This window comes from Lepisma saccharinum, chromosome 14 (assembly GCF_977018435.1).
Source record: "Lepisma saccharinum chromosome 14, izLepSacc3.1, whole genome shotgun sequence".
NCBI lineage: Eukaryota > Metazoa > Arthropoda > Insecta > Zygentoma > Lepismatidae > Lepisma > Lepisma saccharinum.
This window is the reverse complement of record NC_139242.1, coordinates 59,225,444-59,243,834: the sequence shown is the minus strand read 5'-3', so window position 1 is coordinate 59,243,834 and position 18,391 is coordinate 59,225,444. Positions and strand designations below refer to the sequence as shown.

At 38.0% G+C, this 18,391-nt stretch overlaps 1 protein-coding gene across 1 annotated transcript in view; it reads right to left on the bottom strand.

The window, feature by feature from the left end:
* The window catches only part of LOC145998927 (sodium-dependent nutrient amino acid transporter 1-like), a 137,734-nt gene that overhangs the window by 89,232 nt on the left and 30,111 nt on the right, over positions 1-18,391 (bottom strand). The gene's annotated exons all lie outside the window — the stretch shown is intronic.

Sequence of the window (18,391 nt, the reverse complement as noted above, 5' to 3'; positions counted from 1 at the left end):
AGACGATCCTTAACACGTCTCCACTACAATCTCTGACGTTTAGTCGAATTGCCATGTATAAGCAGCTTCATTGACGCTTCATTTTCTGTTTGTTCTTGTTTTATCTAACCTAACCAAATGAGTGATATTAAGGAGAGTTAAGGATGAATTAACAAAACAGAGCACCATCCCCCTCTTGAGGGCAGTTAAATTTCTCTTCCTTTTCAACGAGTTTAGGCGACATTGGATTTCGAGCCACTATGTTGTAACCCCGCTGTGAATTGATCCTGAGACCAAGAACGTATTTAGGGGGGATCCAGGGGTCTGGACCCCCCGAAAGACTTACCAAGTACTAAAATAAAATAATGAAAATATACTTCTCAGCATAACTGTATTCAATTGTACTATAATCGATTGTTATTTATTTCCTATGAACTCAGAAGGCAAGGGTTATTATTATATTTATTATTATTATTATATTTGGATCATACTGCTTTGAAGGACAGTACAAAATAAGATTTAAGCACACTACTACTAACGATAGTATTCATAAAATATTACTCCTCCCCGATGGCGCAGTGGTAGCGTCGTCGCCTTGTAATCAAGGGGTCCCGGGTTCGATACCCGGTGGAGGCACAAGTGGTATGGATCCCACATTAAACTGTAGGTCCAGTCCTGATTAGCCTTACTGTGCATAAAGTGAACTTAAAACATAAAATATTACCAGAAACTTTACTTTTCGTCAACTAGATCTAACATATTTTTTTTATTATTATTTGTTAAATATTAAATTCTTTATCTATTTGACATTAATTTCCTTGTTTTTATATACATTTTGGCGATCTTAAGTACACACGAGCTAAATAATAAATAGCTATATGATGTTATATCTATATTCTTATACCATCTTTTTACGTATTCGTGTAATAATAAAAATTCAATATTAATAAATTTACATATTTAAATTAATATTTTATTTAATTATAACTTATTTGAATTTAAACATTATTATTATTATTATTATTATCACACCTAGTTCGGACCCCCCTCCAGAAATACATTTCTAGATACGTGCCTGCCTGGGACACCTTGATTAGAAGACGACAGCTTTTACCACTAAGCTTTGACAAAGGCAAAATAGAAAGTCATGAATAGTACTATGTGGAATCAAGGTGGTAGTGCGGATTGGAATATATGTGGCTGTGAACCGAAAATTTTGTGGAAGCGTTAAAATAATTAGTGTTAGATTCGTGTGTTCGTTAATTTCATTCATACCGAATGGAGCACATGTTTCCAAAACTTCAGCACTGGCTTAGTTCACAACATCAAAAATATACAAGATTTTAGACTTTCTCTTGCGTCCAAGGTTAAAAGTGGCGGAGTCATCACCGGTGGATAAAAACCTAGTAAAATTTATGTCCTATTTGCATGATAACGGGTCCACACAACGTAAGCGCTTTTATCTGGAGATAACAAGTTGGAGGAAACTGAAGAGCACGAGGTATTCAGGCGAAACCAAGCGAGAGAGCTTCCTGTTTCTGAAATTGTTTTCACCATTGTCGGTTAACAGATTTTAACAATTAACACGTGGTATTTCATGTGTGGAAATCGAGTTCTAAGTTTCAAGTGTAATTGAGATCAGAGTTCTGATAACAGCATTACTGCCATCTTTCGTAACAAAGTATTTACAAAAGGGATATAATATTTAACACGACGAGCCTTCTTGAACTTGAAAACGTTCTTGAATCGCACAAAAATTGCTTGCCCAGTTTAAAAAAATATCATTTTGAATGTACGACCCACATGTAATGAATGCAATCGTGAAATTTGAGTTTGCTGACGAGAGGCATTCAAATTTGAACAGAAAAAAGCCTAATCTAAAGTAAATGGCAAATACTCAACTTATGTGATAGTTGTGAAACCAATGTTAATACCGACCATAACACGGACGCCTTTAACGTCCGACTCAATGATCTGGGTTTTGAGTTTCAGTGTTTGTTTTAAATCCAATATATGCATATGTAGGCTAATCGGGACTGGACTGACAGTTTAAAGTAGAATCCGGACTACTATGTGATTACAAAGCGATGATAATACCACTACACCATCAGTCTCATTAATCCAAAAAGATGTATTATGCATTTGAACGATATTTGTTTGTGTAGCATATCCTCTCTCTCAATAACTCAAGACAGTGCTCGAAGTGAGGAGGCGGTATCTTCCCAACTAGCAAAATTCTGGCAAAATATGCCCCAGCAGTCTCCTTGTCACCATGTTAAACCATAAACCAGCTAGCTCCAAAGCTTAACCAAACATCCTCCCAGTTAAATATTTCCACTTCAAGACCTGCCTCAATGGTAACAACGTTTATTATTTCCATGCTATTGATTTTCAGTTGTGAATAAGAACATTACCAGGAACAAGGTGAAAATTCGTGTATTAGAAGCAGTGACGGCGCTCGATTCTTCAATTCTATCAGCAAACAAGGAAATATAGATAAATAAATGCTCTTGTAGCCCATATATGTATTTTTCATGGTATGAAGCAGTACATGACACTGCCTGCCAGACCTCTGTCTCTACACAATGTTTCTCTGGCTCCTTCACTGATTGGAAGGTGTTTAGATTCATTTCGCACTGTTGAAAAGAAAAATCATTCTCAGAGTTGTTTATTGTCCAGAAATCAATAAAAGCTGAAATCCCCCCACTTCATCGCTCAATGCGAAAAAAGTCCCAGTACACTGGCAAGATATGAATCAAACCAGCATTCATCAATGACACGACCCGCCTCTTTTCCCAGTACTATCTGAACCTCCACCTTTTTGTCATAGTGTCAGACCAAGAGATTAGTGAAAGTTAATCATGCATAAGGCACAGGCATTCTCAGTGTGGGTTGCATGTTGTACCCACGAGATATTCCCGAAGGTGACGCACTAATCTACCAACTTAAGGCAACGTGGAACTTTGGAAACGAACAATGGAAGGGTGGCCCTCCATGAGACACTCTGCATTTCCTGTTTCCTACACCTGATGTTTATGACCTTTCGTTTTGTTTTCAATTGTCACATGTTGCCATTGCTCCTTAGAGTTTGTAAACCTTTCAGTTCTTTGTGTTCGTCACGAAATCTTGCTTTGGGAAAATATGACAGGTGGAAACAAAAGCGCCACATTCATGAAACGGCAGGGTTCGAAGTGAATATAAGGAAAGACTGAAAAAAGGAGTAAAATGAAGGCCCGAGAACCTTGGACACGCCAAACAAACAATTGTTTTCGTGTCTCACGCTGCCAACTCCTAAAATGGAAATAGACCCTTCGCAAGATACTTCGTAGTCCAAGTATCTGCATACAGGTATACCAATCTAAAACTTTGGACCGATTGTCGTATGGATTCTGAAAAGACTACGTTTTTTATTATCAGGTTTGATCCGAAAATTAAAATATTGTTAATTTGTATATGGGAAATGTACAGTGGGCTGCATAAGAATTATTATATTTGTTTATCAATATTTTGATTCATATTTGTCTTCCATCTTACAGGTTGTGAATTGTCTTGCTTCCGTTCTTCAAGCTTGAATCGCTTAATAAAGCAAAGTGAATGAGCCTATCAATGGGCAATTTAGCTGGTAATATTTATGCATCCCTCCCCACGTCATAAGTAGGACTTAAATATAACGTGATAAAAAATAAGCACCCATCCCTTTTCTTCCAGGTGCACTTGCCGATGTGGTTATGTCTCTATTTTCCGTCAACACTTTGTAGCGATTCAGAATGATCATCACCGCTCTTTTTCGTTCTTTCAAGTTTCCACCAACATTTTCAGTCTGCTACTATATGCAGGGTTGTTAAAGGTAGAGGGATTTTAAATAAATTCAATTCCGGTCCAGGAGAGAAAATCAGCAAGCGTAAATGGGTTCTGGACCGTAAAGAACAATTTTATCTGTAAAGTATTTCAATTCGGTCCACGAACCTTTTCTCCCGATCAATTTAAATTCGGTTCAGGAACGTTTTTTCCGGATAAATTTAAATACTGTCCAGGAACCTTTTTCATTGAAACAATACGCAACTTGGACAGCGGAAAAAAGGTCCCGGTCCTGCAGCGAAACCCAATATAACGCATAAGAATGTATAGGTTCTTGGACTTTCAACAACACTGACTGTATGTCTGCGACCTGATTATCAACAGACTATGAAATAAAGCTGTACAAGTAAAATTGAATGCAAAGTATATGTAGGAAATTATAACAAGCCAGTTCTTCGGAAATTCGAGGTATATTAACTAACCTCTAGGGATCATAGGCGTGCGCACGGGGGGGCAAAGGGGGGGGGGGGGGGCATGCCCCCTTCCTAATCATGGGCGTCCGCAGATTTTTTCTACGGATGGCAGGCGCGGATCCACGGGGATCGCCCCTCCCAAGTGCCAGGATTTTGGATGTATTATTATGCCTAAAATTTATGAAGACTCAATTGTTCTGGTTTGACACTCCTATGTTATTATATATTAACTAACATTTCCATTAGAAGTAGTTGTTATTTACTATTTTGTGGTTTAAGAGACCATTACTTACTTTTCAGTCATCTAATGATTCTTGTATGATTTTTATTAATCAACTAATAAAGGATTTATGAGTTGTGGTTTCAATAATAATTGGCATAAATCTATGATTTGATCCACAAATTTCTGAACATTGCCCAAAAGGCATCTTATTTTATGTTAATTATAGTAGTGGGTTAAGGTTATTTATTGGGTTTTTATTTTTATGATTAATAGGTAGAATCTATTTATGTCTTATCACGAAGTTTAACAGGCTCGAGAATATTTCCTAAAGTTTGATTTAATCCCACTTCATGTGTATATAGTCTAATCGGATTTGGTCCTACAGTTTAAACTTGGATCCGAACCAATGTGCAATATGCCTATAAAGGAAACGAGCAATGAGAGAATAGGTTTTTATCGTTTATTTTTACACCTCATATCATACCATTGAGTTTACCGTGGCAACGGGAGGAATTGTGATAACATACAACAATAACCATCTACTTCAACCCTGGACTCTTATTTATGCAAAACAATACTCTAATCCAGTGATTCCCAAAGTGAGTGCCGTGGCTAGCTTACAGGGGCGCCCCGAAATGTTCCAATATTTTCACTGAAATGATATGATCGTTCCAAATATGTGCTTATTTAGTACTTTTTGCACATAAAATGTTTCTGAATTTGAAATGTGTGTTTATTCTTTAACTTAAGGCAAGTGACATAACCACACTAACTGAGCGTTGCAAGTGGTAGATAGGCCCACATTCTTACTTAGGCGCCGCGGAAATGTCTTGAAACACTAAGGGCTGCCGTGAAACGAAAAAGTTTGGGAACCCCTGCTCTAATCTCTAGAACATGGAAGTCAAACAAGATGTTTTTCCATGGCATATTACCCCGATTATAGTGTTGCCCCCTCAAAAAACACCACGAATTTAAAAATATCGCATTCCTGCATCCCCATTATAATAACGTAAATTACTATGACGGAAATCAAATTATACGTGTGAAAATGTACTTTTAGGTTTAAATTCGATTTCTAAGGGGGGATATGGCCATCCTCCTCCCCCCTTCCAGACGTCCATGCCCCTATATTACTATATTTTCACCTAGAAATAGGATAAGAGGAATCTTGCCGCTGTTATTAAACGATATTATACTCTTAAAGAAAATGAAGTATTTTCAAACCGATGAAAGTTCAAAGCAACTACAGGGGAAGGAGATGGACTGGCGCAACCACAGGGGGCAGGGTGCATTGCCCCCAACCTTGAACGGAAATCAATTTGGGGGGGGGCAAACATGGAAGTAAAGGTAAGCAAGACTAGCAGAATCGAAGAGTAGCAGGACAAAAGGATACTCAAGATGGAATTAGTTTTCACGTCTTTCATGCCTTATTTCTTCCAGACGGCCAAGAGCACCTGAAGGGGGGGCACAGAACTGCAATTGCTGCCTCGATTTCAAATTTTATACAAATAAAAATACATTTCGTAAAATTTTCTTGCTCGCTTAGGTCGTAATATATGCTTTTCTTGCAGTCTTGTGAAGTTCAGAGCCGTAGCTAGGGGTCGGCGGGAGTTGGCCCTGGACGCCGAACGGTCTAAATGAAAAAAAATGTAAAACAATGCCATGGCGCTCCATGAAAACTTTGCGCCATATTAAATCAATACTGTTTTCATTTTGCAAAAATTTGGATCTGAAAATTTTCTTGCTCGGTTCGCTCGCAAATTTCTCTTCTGTACTGCATTGTGGATTACCAGGGAGACGTAAGAACAACTAAACTATTGTAAGTACTACTGCTAAACGGTCCGGTGGGGGTGTGTACACCCATCAAGGCAGCAAAACTAAAACAGCGACATAAAATTAGGTTTTTCTTCCCAACTGAACTTTCATCAATGATTTAGCCCCCCCCCCCCCCCGAATCGCAGGGTCTGCGCACGTCTATGCTAGGGATCCAGGAGTACATTTCTTGAGTGGTTAGGATAAGTTGCTAATCTCAGCCCATAGGTATCACTCCTAGAAACGCCAGTGGCGCCGCCGCGGTTGGTGGAGTTCCTAATCAATAATCTATGTTACTTTCCTTTGATTACTCAATACCATTCATTGAGAGGAAATCTAACATATAAATTACACGTAAAGTTTCTCTCTTCTGCAATTTATTCAAATCTAGGCCAAAAAAGGAAGATAAAACAACAAACTTGAAAAAAACATCAAAAGTCGTGGTCGATTGAACAAAAGAAAGTCAATCTGGCGCTGTTTTTTTCATTATAGATTCCTCCACATTATTCGGAACAACGTTACACACGGAAACAACGTAACGCATGACGCAACTGGTTGATAAAAGTGTGGTAAATCTGGAAGGAGAACTTACACTCCAGCGTGGTTCATATTGAGCCACATTCCCACAGTAAACTACATCATTCCCACGCAAGGGATACACTAATTATGACGCTCAACACCCACGCTAAGGAATCTCATGGACACACAATGCACCTGGTTGACAACAACTTTTCTATCTTTCTTTTGAAATGACAGGAGTAACTCCCTCTAAATCTCCCATGATCTCCTTGTCTTTTGTTATTATTTTCTCTTTGTATTGTTTTTTTGTTTGGTTTTTATATTTTTAGGACATACATGTTCCCACTTCCGAGGAACAGAAGTGGAGGCTAAGGACCCAATTTGAGAAAATTTGCTACTTCAAATGTAGTAGGCCTAACGTATAAAGGCGGGTTATCGGGTTTCTTACTCCAGAAATATATTATATTTCACATCGCAGCTGGAGGCGAATAATACTGTGCCATGAAAATGGCGGTGTGCACACAGATCATCTGGAGTAAATGGTGGTCATTGGTCTGATTTAATGGTATACCATCCTCTCATCATACGCATGCTGTTAAAATAACATTTTGCAAGTTTGTCTGCAATTGAAGGGGGGGGGGGTAATGGGACTTTTGGTACACCCTGTACATACATACACACACATACATATATATATACATACATACACATACATATATATACATACATACATACACATACATACATACATACACACACACACACATACACACACACACATACATATATATATATATATATATATATATATATATATATATATATATATATATATATATAAAGGTGATTTCAAATGCGATAAAACTGGCAAATTATGCACTTAAAATGCATTAATGTTTCGAAATTATTTCGGAACGCCTTAAAATGCATACGGAAGCCGCGGTGGACTAGTTGTCGACCTCAGTGTCTGAAATGTCAGCGCAGCGCACTACAACGCCAGGGGCCACGGGTTAAAATCCCGGTTCGGACATTGATGTTTGTTTGTTCCAATGAGAAAAACATAGAATTCAGTAAAAAATTAAGTGTGTGAAGACAGAAAAATCCAACAACGGGGCGGGGGATTACTATCGCTTAGCGGTATTCCGGCCTTGTTCCCGCATAAAGCGGCTCTGGGGGCTCGCCCAGCCTCAAATCAATGGGTACCTGGGTGCAACCCTGGGGGTTAAAGGCGGCCGGAGCGTGGTACTGATCACATCACCTCCAAAAATGGCAGAGATCGAGAATGTAGGGGGCCCTAGCCCCACATCTCCTAAATGTGCTTTTATGGCACGGTGCTACATGCACGGGAAACTTTACTTTTTACCTAAAATTCATACGATATAGAAATTTTAAAAAAAGTGACTCGTGAAATTATATCGAGTTTACTATAATTATTATTAAAACCAAGATGTTCCGTGTTAATGAGCATGTGTATTGTGTAATGCGGTTGCTGTGTGTTATCTTATGTTATATTTGTGCTAGCAGAATGAAGCAAATTCTTGAGATAATAAATTTTGTGTGGGTATTGATTGAAATCTGATTGTGTGTTCAGAATATGCTCATTGTCTAAGTCAATGTACCTGGTTGAAAATTCAAGCTACAAGGATTGAAATATCTAGAAAAGAATACCTTCTGATTTCCTACCATCCAAACGGGTGGATGTTACAGTGAAGGAGAAAAGCTAAAATTAACTGGGGGTTTAAAATTTGTGTAAAACTTCCATAATATACGCAAAACATGCGAGATTAGTTTTTGAGAAATATCTTAAAAATATGTATTTATATGAAAATGTAACATTTTATAGAGGAGTAATCCAAATATACTTAAATGAACTTTTGTATTAAACGGACCAGAATTTATTTAAAAGAAATACATTTTGCATAAATTCAGTCTGCCTCCTTTTACTCACTAGCCGTAAATCATTCAGAAAAACTCTGAAATTCTTACCTATTAAAGCATCGAGTTTATATCTTCAATGCAAGGGTATCTATTGTACAAATGTCATATTTTTTTCTTTTTTAACTTCGCTTTTCTGCCTCTAAGACAAATCGCGGGAATGAGGGTGAACGATGATGGAATTGACAGAGCAACGCTGTGCCCAAGACAGGACTCAAACACGGAACCTTCATAGCTGGCCGACATAACGACTGCGAAGTATATCGTAGGTGGTACACGCATTATATAACGGCCCCGAAAAAAAAAGTATGCCACTGCGTACATGCCGTACTTGCAAATCACTTTCTTCGAAGGTTCGCTCATGAAGTGACGTAACGACTGGGTAAGTCACTTATCGATAATAAAGAGTAAACAATGGATGATAAGTGCAAGTTGCTGGAATGCCACTGTCATGAAAGAGCTTGCCGCAGTGTGTAGGAGTATCCGGTTGGCGCATTTTCTTTTTCCAGTCAACTTGTGAATGCGGTTTCATTTCTTGCTCTCTGATTGGTTGTTGAAAGTTACGGTGCTGTGATTGTGAGAATATCTTGTTTGCGCTGTACGTTAGGTTAGGTTAGATTAGATTAAAAAGCAGCAAATTTGCGCTTAAAAATAGGAAATAAGACATTCTCACAATCACAGCACCGTACCGTAACATTCCAACAGCCAGTCAGAGAGCAAGAAAAGAAACCGCATTCACAAGTTGACTGGAAAAAATATCGCATCCAGTTGCAATACTTACAACACAATCAATGTGAAGAAACAATCAACAATTTCCTTTCATATTATGACGGTATCATAATGAGTACCATCATAACGTGAAAAATAAAATAATTCTGACACTTGAAATCTACGATTTAAGTTCGTATTTGGTAGTTTATATTTGTAGAAAATTAATTTGCATCACTTTGGCTTTGTTTTAATTGAAGTACGTATGTAAACTGCACGTATTTAAAATATTTTATATATCTCAGCGATGTAATTTGGTTTGTGACGTATCAAGAAAGTGCTTACCGTGAATTGCTAATTTATGCAAAATCGCTCATAGGTTTGCTTTCAACAGCTTTTGCTTGCTCATTCATTACTATATAGGTACGAACATGTATTTAATATGTATTACTAACACGTACAAACCATTTAAGATAAGTTTTGGCAGAATTTCGACGATAAAGTTACGATTTGTTAAAATGAGCGCCTTAAAGAGTAATCCTAAAGTTGTGAAGTAATCCTAAAATTGTGAAACATAGCCAACTCACATAAAGGGAAAAATCTAAGTTGCGCGTAAATAACCTTTTTCCCACCAAAATTGTAAAACTTAAAATAACTGAAAAAGGTAAAAAGAAAATACGTAAACATGTGATAGAATATTGTAATATATGTTTTATTGTATCTAATTTATTTTACAAGCGTTTTCATGCATAATATCTGTACAATTCAATAATTGTCATTTGAAAAGTATTCGCAAGTTTGTATTCTGTGCTTAAAGTTGTAACAGTGTGAGTTTGGATACACTGCTTCATCTATAAGATCACCTACGACGAGAATGGAGTCGCTAAATATTTCGGAGACCTAAATTGGAAATATTTGATATAAAACAACAAGATTTGTCCAGGAAACGTGACAAAAATGTTACAAAAAGAGCAGTAACGGTTTTTCGATCTTCAGAAAGGCCGTGAAGAACCTTAAAAGTGAATAGGACATTAAAAAGTGACCCGATGGAATCACGTAAAATGGCAGCCATCTTCGCTTGAAACTGAATTTTCAGATAAGTATTAAACATGCATGTAGCTACATAAATGAAAGGCCTAATTTTATAATATGAAAGAATTGACTACTTTGAATGTGGAAAGTCTATAGAACACACAAACACATATAATTTGTCTTGGATAGTTCTTCGTTATAATCGAGCGTTTAGTGCAAATCGTCTCGTAAAAATCCTGGAAACTTGGAACAATTTTCCATATGCTTATAAGTTGACTTGAGATCGTGACTAATATGTAAAAGAAGTTGAAATATAAAATGTGATATAAAAATGTAAAATTTTAGTTGATTATATGAATGTATGCTTTATACGGTGTATGAACGAATACTTCGTACTTGTGAAATTTGTTTATAATACACTGTTCATTAATATTTAACATGTGGTAATTTTCTTTATTTCTGCAAAAGTTAACACAGTTATTTGTAAGGTTAAGTTGATATATGAAAAATTTGGATTGAACTTTTGGGCAACTTATGATTTGAAATATTAAAACAATTTTCTTTAATTCCTTTTTAAAAAATATATGACCGTGTCATTCAGTAAGCCGAGGAAAAGTGTCATAATATCAACAAACAAGTTTGTTTTACTTCTCTTCCTCTGTTTAACAGTAACCTGCCTTGGCTCTACCTGTTACTGCCACAGGTGAATAAGATGCAAAAACATAATAAACTAACAATACGGTTCATTCCAAATAACAAACACATCTTCGAATAACTACCATACAATTTCTTGTTATTATTCTGTACCATTGATATAAGAGAAAGTTTCTTTTCTAATGAATGAAAGTTCGGACGTTCAGATTAGAAAGTCATAAAAAAACTATTTCTTGATTAAATATGTACAAAAAATTACATCAGAAATAACCCCCACATAAAAAATGACACGATCCTCTTTAATTGAAATACTGTAATCTATATATAAGAAAGGTTCGTACGCTGACCTAGACCAGTAGTACTAGTTAAAAAATGTATCTAGCTTGTCACTAACATACATGACATGTTTCTCTAATTCCCTCCCTTTCTTGATTATAATGAAAAAATGCCACGCAAAAAATAGACTAAACTTGAATGAAATTACAACAATTAGTTATGCGCTGTTGTTGAAAATATATAAAAACCAAACTGATACGATTCTTTTCCCACCCTTTCACAGTCCCTTTAATCCCAGATTAAATAAAAATCGGGACACCTTGACAGTGTTGAATCTACAAATTGAAACTAATATCTTCGCGCAACAAAGTACTTGGCTTGTCACCAACGGATAGACATATTCTTGCAATTAAACGCGCCCCCTTAATTCCCTCGGATACGCCTTTCTCTAAGAATAATACAAACTTCCACCGAAAACTAACGTTGGATTGTCTCCAAACGAATCAAGAAAAAATGCGTGGACTTGTCTATGCAATTCGTTGAAAGCAAATGGTTGATCTGTGACAGTTAGCCATTTGACTAGCTCACCCACCCTACCGGCACCGAAAGAACCTTCCAAAGGTCTTCCCTCTTGCCCAAGAAACGTAAGAATCCCAACCACAGTTACTCAATCGGATCCCTTATATAGGCGATTCGCAAAAACCAGTAAACGGAACTTTTTCCAACACCCCTCAGGTTTAAAAACAAGATTTTAAAACTACCCGCCTTCTGCAAACTGGCTTTCACCGTCACGTAGGCCATCCCTACAGCAAGTTACATTGGAAACTGCATAAAAAAGAAGGATAGCTGTCACCAGGCCCGTGGCCAGGCAGGGGCCAGGGGAGGATGAGCCCCGCACTGGAAATGCCGTCAGCCCTCCCCCCCCCCCCCCGGCACTGCCTTCAGCCCCCTTGACATTAGGCAAAACTATTTTCTGTAATTTGTTTGCAGTGAAGGGTGAAAATGTAGACAACAGATATTATTTTGCTCACAACTTTGGTGAAGGATAAATACACAGAACATGAACAACAGCTAACACATTTCTTCATCTTATTTGTAAGAAGAAGTATAAGTAGCGGCAAGTATTTAAAAGATTGTCTTCTCTAGAAGGTTCTTTCACACAGGGCAGCTTCTTTATCTGTACCTTCACTGACCCTGTTGCGACCTCCCATTTAGACAGAAATCTGTGTCTTTGATGACATCATGCAAATTCCCTCCGCATCTGTGTCAAAGGTCAACAGCTGCCAAGTTTTGGAAACGAAGAGGAGTTTCATTGCTTCCGCCGGGGGTGGAATGTACTGTAGGTACTATGATTGAATATTGTGCATTTTTTCTTGTGTGATATAAATATCTGTATCATCAAAAGTAGTATGGAGTGTGCAGCAAGGGATGATTTCAGTAGCAGTCAACACTTCAAAAAAACAACAACGATGTTTTAATAGATATAGAAAAATGTAGTATTTGTATGATATTTCTAAATTTCAAAAACTTAATGACCCCCCCCCCCCACATAATTTACCTTCATTTAATACTGTTAAACTTTTGAAAATTGGACTTTGTTTACAAATTGTTTAGTATAACCCGTGAGCCCCCCCCCCCCCCCCCCTGGAGATCAATTCTAGCTACGGGCCTGGCTGTCACTAAATAAATATAATATTAAACATACATAAAAACCAATAATAAAAAAGGATCTTGTAGTGATTCTATCATTACAATTTCGAGCTGCACTTATGGCACCAATTTCAGAATTTCAGAACCATGAAAATTACGCCTGCTGGGGGGATGGGGCAGAAAAAATTTCGGGAGCGTTTATGACAGGGTTAAAATTGTCATAAAATGAGTGCGCGTGTGTGTATTACTGTTGCTATTTCAGCACTGACGACTCCTACATGCATATATGCAGGGTTCTATTTGAAGGAGGATGAGTGAGATTTCGCCTTCTGCAAAATTTGTGGACCTCTTAGGGGAGATTTTATTTACACAAAATCCCTGTGCTCCTCAGTTACCTGGACATCCCTTTCAATATTTCAAATTCCACTGCACACATGTATGTAGAAATTTCAAATTCTCAAGCGATTGTTTTCACATTTCTGGAATAATAACATTTCCAAGCAAATTTCGACACTTAAGCACCTTCAATACAGAACCATTCGAAATTTCCAAACAGTTCAAGATCCCAACATCAGGAAATGATTTTCCGAAATCGAAATAGCGATAGGCAAAATTTTTCTTCCCGAAACCAGGATCCCGCATACCCCTTGTGATTTGCAAAAAACTTGAAATTGAAATATGACAATTTCCCAGTCACTTGCAATGCAAAATCGAATTAGTTTTCACTTACTTTGCACGAGAGCCAGTGTACTTCTCGAGATATTCTCTATTATTTAAGTGGGTTTAAAGTTCAAAAAGATTTCTCGATTCGCCATAGTACAGTCAGCTCTTTATGTAACAACTCGACTCCCTCTATGGGTGATAAAATCAGTGTTTTTTCATTTACAAATATTGCGAATATAAAATGGACAAAAGTTAATTTTATATGCTTTATACAGAGCATTCCGTGACATTCGCTACGAGACTCGGCGGCAAGTGGGCCGGCATCAGCGCTTGTCTTTCCCGGTGAACGGGGTCTGCGACAGTCGGTTGAGTCTGCTATTAAAATTAGTTTTCATATTTTGTTCTAATCTTGACTACAGAAGGTGTTGAAAATGATGTCCCTCTGCTGCAACACATTCCTGGCATCTCCCAAGGAAATTGGCATTTACACGTGCAAGTTAGTCTACTGTAATTCTCCTGATTTCTCGTACAATACTCTCTTAACTCACGGATGGTGTACGGATTGTCTTTGTATACTTTACTTTTTATATTTCCCCATTTTTCTTTCCACCTTTAGTCAGAACTGACCCTGTTACTCTAAACTTTTTTACGAGGTTTAATGTAGTGGTCCTATGTGGAATGGGAATACTAGGAAATTTCGTTGCAAAACATCGTCGCACGTCTCCACAATTCCTCTTTCCGAAGTAATACTCGACAAGATAAATCCTTTGTTGTAATGTAAACTTTTGTGGTGCAATATTAAGCCACAATCTTCAACACACGGACACAACACAACTTCCGAAGGAGGATTATACTGGCGTCAGTCTGCAACGTCAGCAGAAAGGGAAAGAGAGCGAGGCAGGGAGAGCGAAAAAACAGACTGTAGCGTGCGACTGTCGCGGACCCGTTCACCGGGAAAGACAAGCGCTGATGCCGGCCCACTTGCCGCCGAGTCTCGTAGCGAATGTCACGGAATGATTTGTAGTATTTCTGGGAGTTTGAACACTCAGTCTCCCCATCTTAGCACGCCGCTTGGCCCAGATTTTCTTAGACATAAAAAAAACCATATGTGTAAGGATTGTAAGATGTATCAGTCAAACATTCAGTGGTGGATAAACGGTTCTCTTTCGGGTTGGGATGAGATTACCTTTTATATTTAGCTCTCACTGAATATGCCGAGTGAAGATTCAATTTTAGACAAGAAATACGAACGATACCCTTTCACTATTAAGTTTTAGACGTCAATGTGTCATTAAATCGCAATATTTCTCCAACCCTTACGGTCATACCCACTCATTTTGAATTTCTGAACACGATCCCGCACAGAATGTCTAGCTGCTACTAAATCGTAGTTACCTTTCAGTTTTTGTTTGAAGTCCACTTTATGACAAGCTAATCAGGACTGGGCCTACAATTAAAGTGAAATCCGAACCATCATGTGCCTCCACCGGGTATCCCTGGAACCACTCGATTAGAGAGCGGTGACGTTACTTCCACGCCACCGTGGAGGCCTATCGTAACTTTTGAATAATTGTATATATTTAAGATACGTTTTTTTAAGTAGTGGGGGCGAATTTCACTATCTGCACGTTTGCTACGTCCAAAACAGAATCAAACTTATGCAGCATCATGCATAAAACTCAAACTCAAAGCTACAAAAAGGTATTGTGGTAAGATGTTTGTAATAAAGAAAATTCCAAAGCTTTTTACCACAATAAAACCCAATCGCAAAGATTTTCTTTTGTTTAAAAAACACAGATTGAGATGAAGATTTCTGTAAGGAAAAAAATAAGCTGTAGGTTGTCATTGTTCGAGGTTGCTTAACCATAAAAAGCATAGAGAAGGAAAAATAACCTTGCACAATTAAAGATCTAATTTTGTCCCGGCGTACAAGACCGTCGTTCCGCCACAAGAGCTCCAAATCCAGGCTAAAGGCGTCTCATTCCTCCGTAGCTGTAATAATTGCGGCTGGACCCAAGGTCAGATGCGATCGTCTTTTGTCTCCAAACAAGGATGTGAAATGGGAGCTTTGGAGGGCTATCTTTTTTTATAATGAAGTTGCAGTGGGTTCGATTCTTAGGACAAGGTCAGTTTGTCTCTGATGATGGTACCGAAAGGATGCGTTATACAAGCTCTTGCGATGAAAGACATTATCAGATTTTGCCCTTGCACACTATTGTCGAGATCTCTAGTGTCAGGTATGGCTCTTAACAAGTGGGATATTTTATTGTATCATCTTTTCACATGCCGGGTGTTCTTAAGGAAATTAGACCAATGGAGGTGGGATTATAACCACTACCACCAGACCCCTGGATACGCCACTGATTGGAATCATATGAATAGAGACCAGATTAACTTGCAAATATGATTTTCTCAACAGGAACCGAAAAGAATTGAGCATTCCATAAGTACGTATTGTCTAAAAACAAGCAAAACCAGTGTACTGAGTTAAAAAAAGAGGCTTGTATCTCGAAAACTATTGGTTCTATGAAAACCTATCATTGAACAGTTGCAGAAAATTTTATGCTCTTGGTACATATCTTGCATTTGAGCTTAAGGAATTCGGTTTTAATTTCTGTATATTTTTTTCCTAACCTCTACATATTTAAATTTGTTCCTGACTGAGAAAAGGAAGTCCCTTCACCCAATTAAACAAATTAAACTTTTTACTTTTGAGGGTACTGGGAAGAGGGAGGGGGTGGAAAGTTACGGTGCTCTGATTGTGAGAATATCATATTTGCGCTGTACGTTAGGTTAGGTTAGGTTAGATTAGAAAGCAGCAAATTTGCGCTGAAAATAGGAAATAAGATATTCTCACAATCGGAGCACCGTAACTTTCCAACAGCCAATCAGAGAGCAAGAAATAAACCCACATTCACAAGTTGACTGGGAAAAAAGTTCGTCCGGTATCTCTGGAGCAGGCGAATGAAAACAAGTCCCTGCGGAAGTAGTGACGCGAGACGTGAGAGGGAATGGGATTGCGTGGAGGGGGAAAAGCGACTGCCTTCGCAGCAGAGTGTATTCGCTCTGCCCACTCGACCACCCCCTTCCTCTGCCGCTATGCGCAGCCTTGCTCCAGAGGTAGGCTGGACAGAGTATAGGTCTTCGAAGCAGCTTTACACACACACACAAACACAAACACGGGCATTTTAAAAGTAAGTACTTTTCAAATTTAATATTATATTGTGCATTTGTTGCTACTGCTGCCTCTGTGAGGAGGGCTCCGAGTGGTCGAATCACCACCGATGGTTCTATGTTCTAGTCCTAGACAAGGCTAGATGTCTCATGTTGAGTGTCCTTGTTTGTATTTTGGTTATACTATTTTGTATTTGGTTATAATTGTCTCATTTAGACAAAGGTGGAGAATATAAATTGTCTGCATTGTTGAGGGTACGCGGCCCCCATGTCTCCTTCACTCCGACGCCGTGATCATTGTGTATTGCTACATGCCATCGAAATATTGATGTAACACTAAGAAATCACGTAACTGGCCATTTAAAAGCAGACATTCTTCCACGAACTTTTAAGAGTTTCGTGAACTGGTCACAAAGATTGGTTCCACTTGAACGATTCCTTCTTCGACGGAACCAGTGGAGTGAATCTTTACGAGGAGTCAGATGATATTTTCGTGCTGCTTCATGCCACTCAAGGAGGGCTGTTGGGAATAAAAACAACGCGCTCGAAAACCAGAAAATCACCGAAGCCTCTCGAATAATGCAGCAACTCCAGTGTGGTCAAATTCTATTCGTGACCTCCTTCTATTGAGTTAAGAACTGGAAGAATCCAGAACATCATAATTGCAATTGTAGATTTAGGCACACACAGGAGATTTACTACGTAGAAATTTTCAGCGAAAAATGCAAGCTCGACCAGGACTCGAACCCGGATCTCTGAGACTCGGGTTCGAGTCCTGGTCGAGCCTGCATTTTTCGCTGAAAATTTCTACATCATAATTTTAGTATTGCATTCATTTTTCGTCAACAGAATGTGTGTGTTTAATATTCGTAAGTGTGTGTGAAAATGTTCATGAAAATTGAGCTTTGTATTAACTTCCTTCAGGTATTTATATTAACTTGACGTGACGACATTCCGCGTAAACAAAGGCCCGTTCACTTTCTTTTATCAACTAACCTGTTATCTACTCATCTTGGACGACGGTATGAAATAGACGGCAGACAGAATCCCGAGGTAACTTAAGACAGAATCAAAGTTCTATGCTTTCATAGCGCATTATTATAGCAAGTGCGCATTTTTTCGCTGTTAACCGGATGATAACCAAAAATAAATATGATTTCAAATTTTACGTGATTTTGTATGATAACTGTTTCCAAATAATACGAGAATTGAGTTAGCTTTACAAACTAAATTGTGATATACGGCACGTAACAAAAAAGGCCACTCCTAATTTTACAATGAGGTCACTGATAGTTAGAACTCCGTATGTTAACAATGGTTTATAATGTAAAAATGAAAAACAATGTAGTAATCAAGCGTGATTATGAACAAAATTTATAGTAAAGAACTAATGAAAAATTGCTTTTAAAAGTAAATTGTTTCTTCAGTCAAGTTCCACATATCCTACGAGAGGTGTTTGTTTCGTAAGGTTTAAGGGATCAATCTAACAAGATCA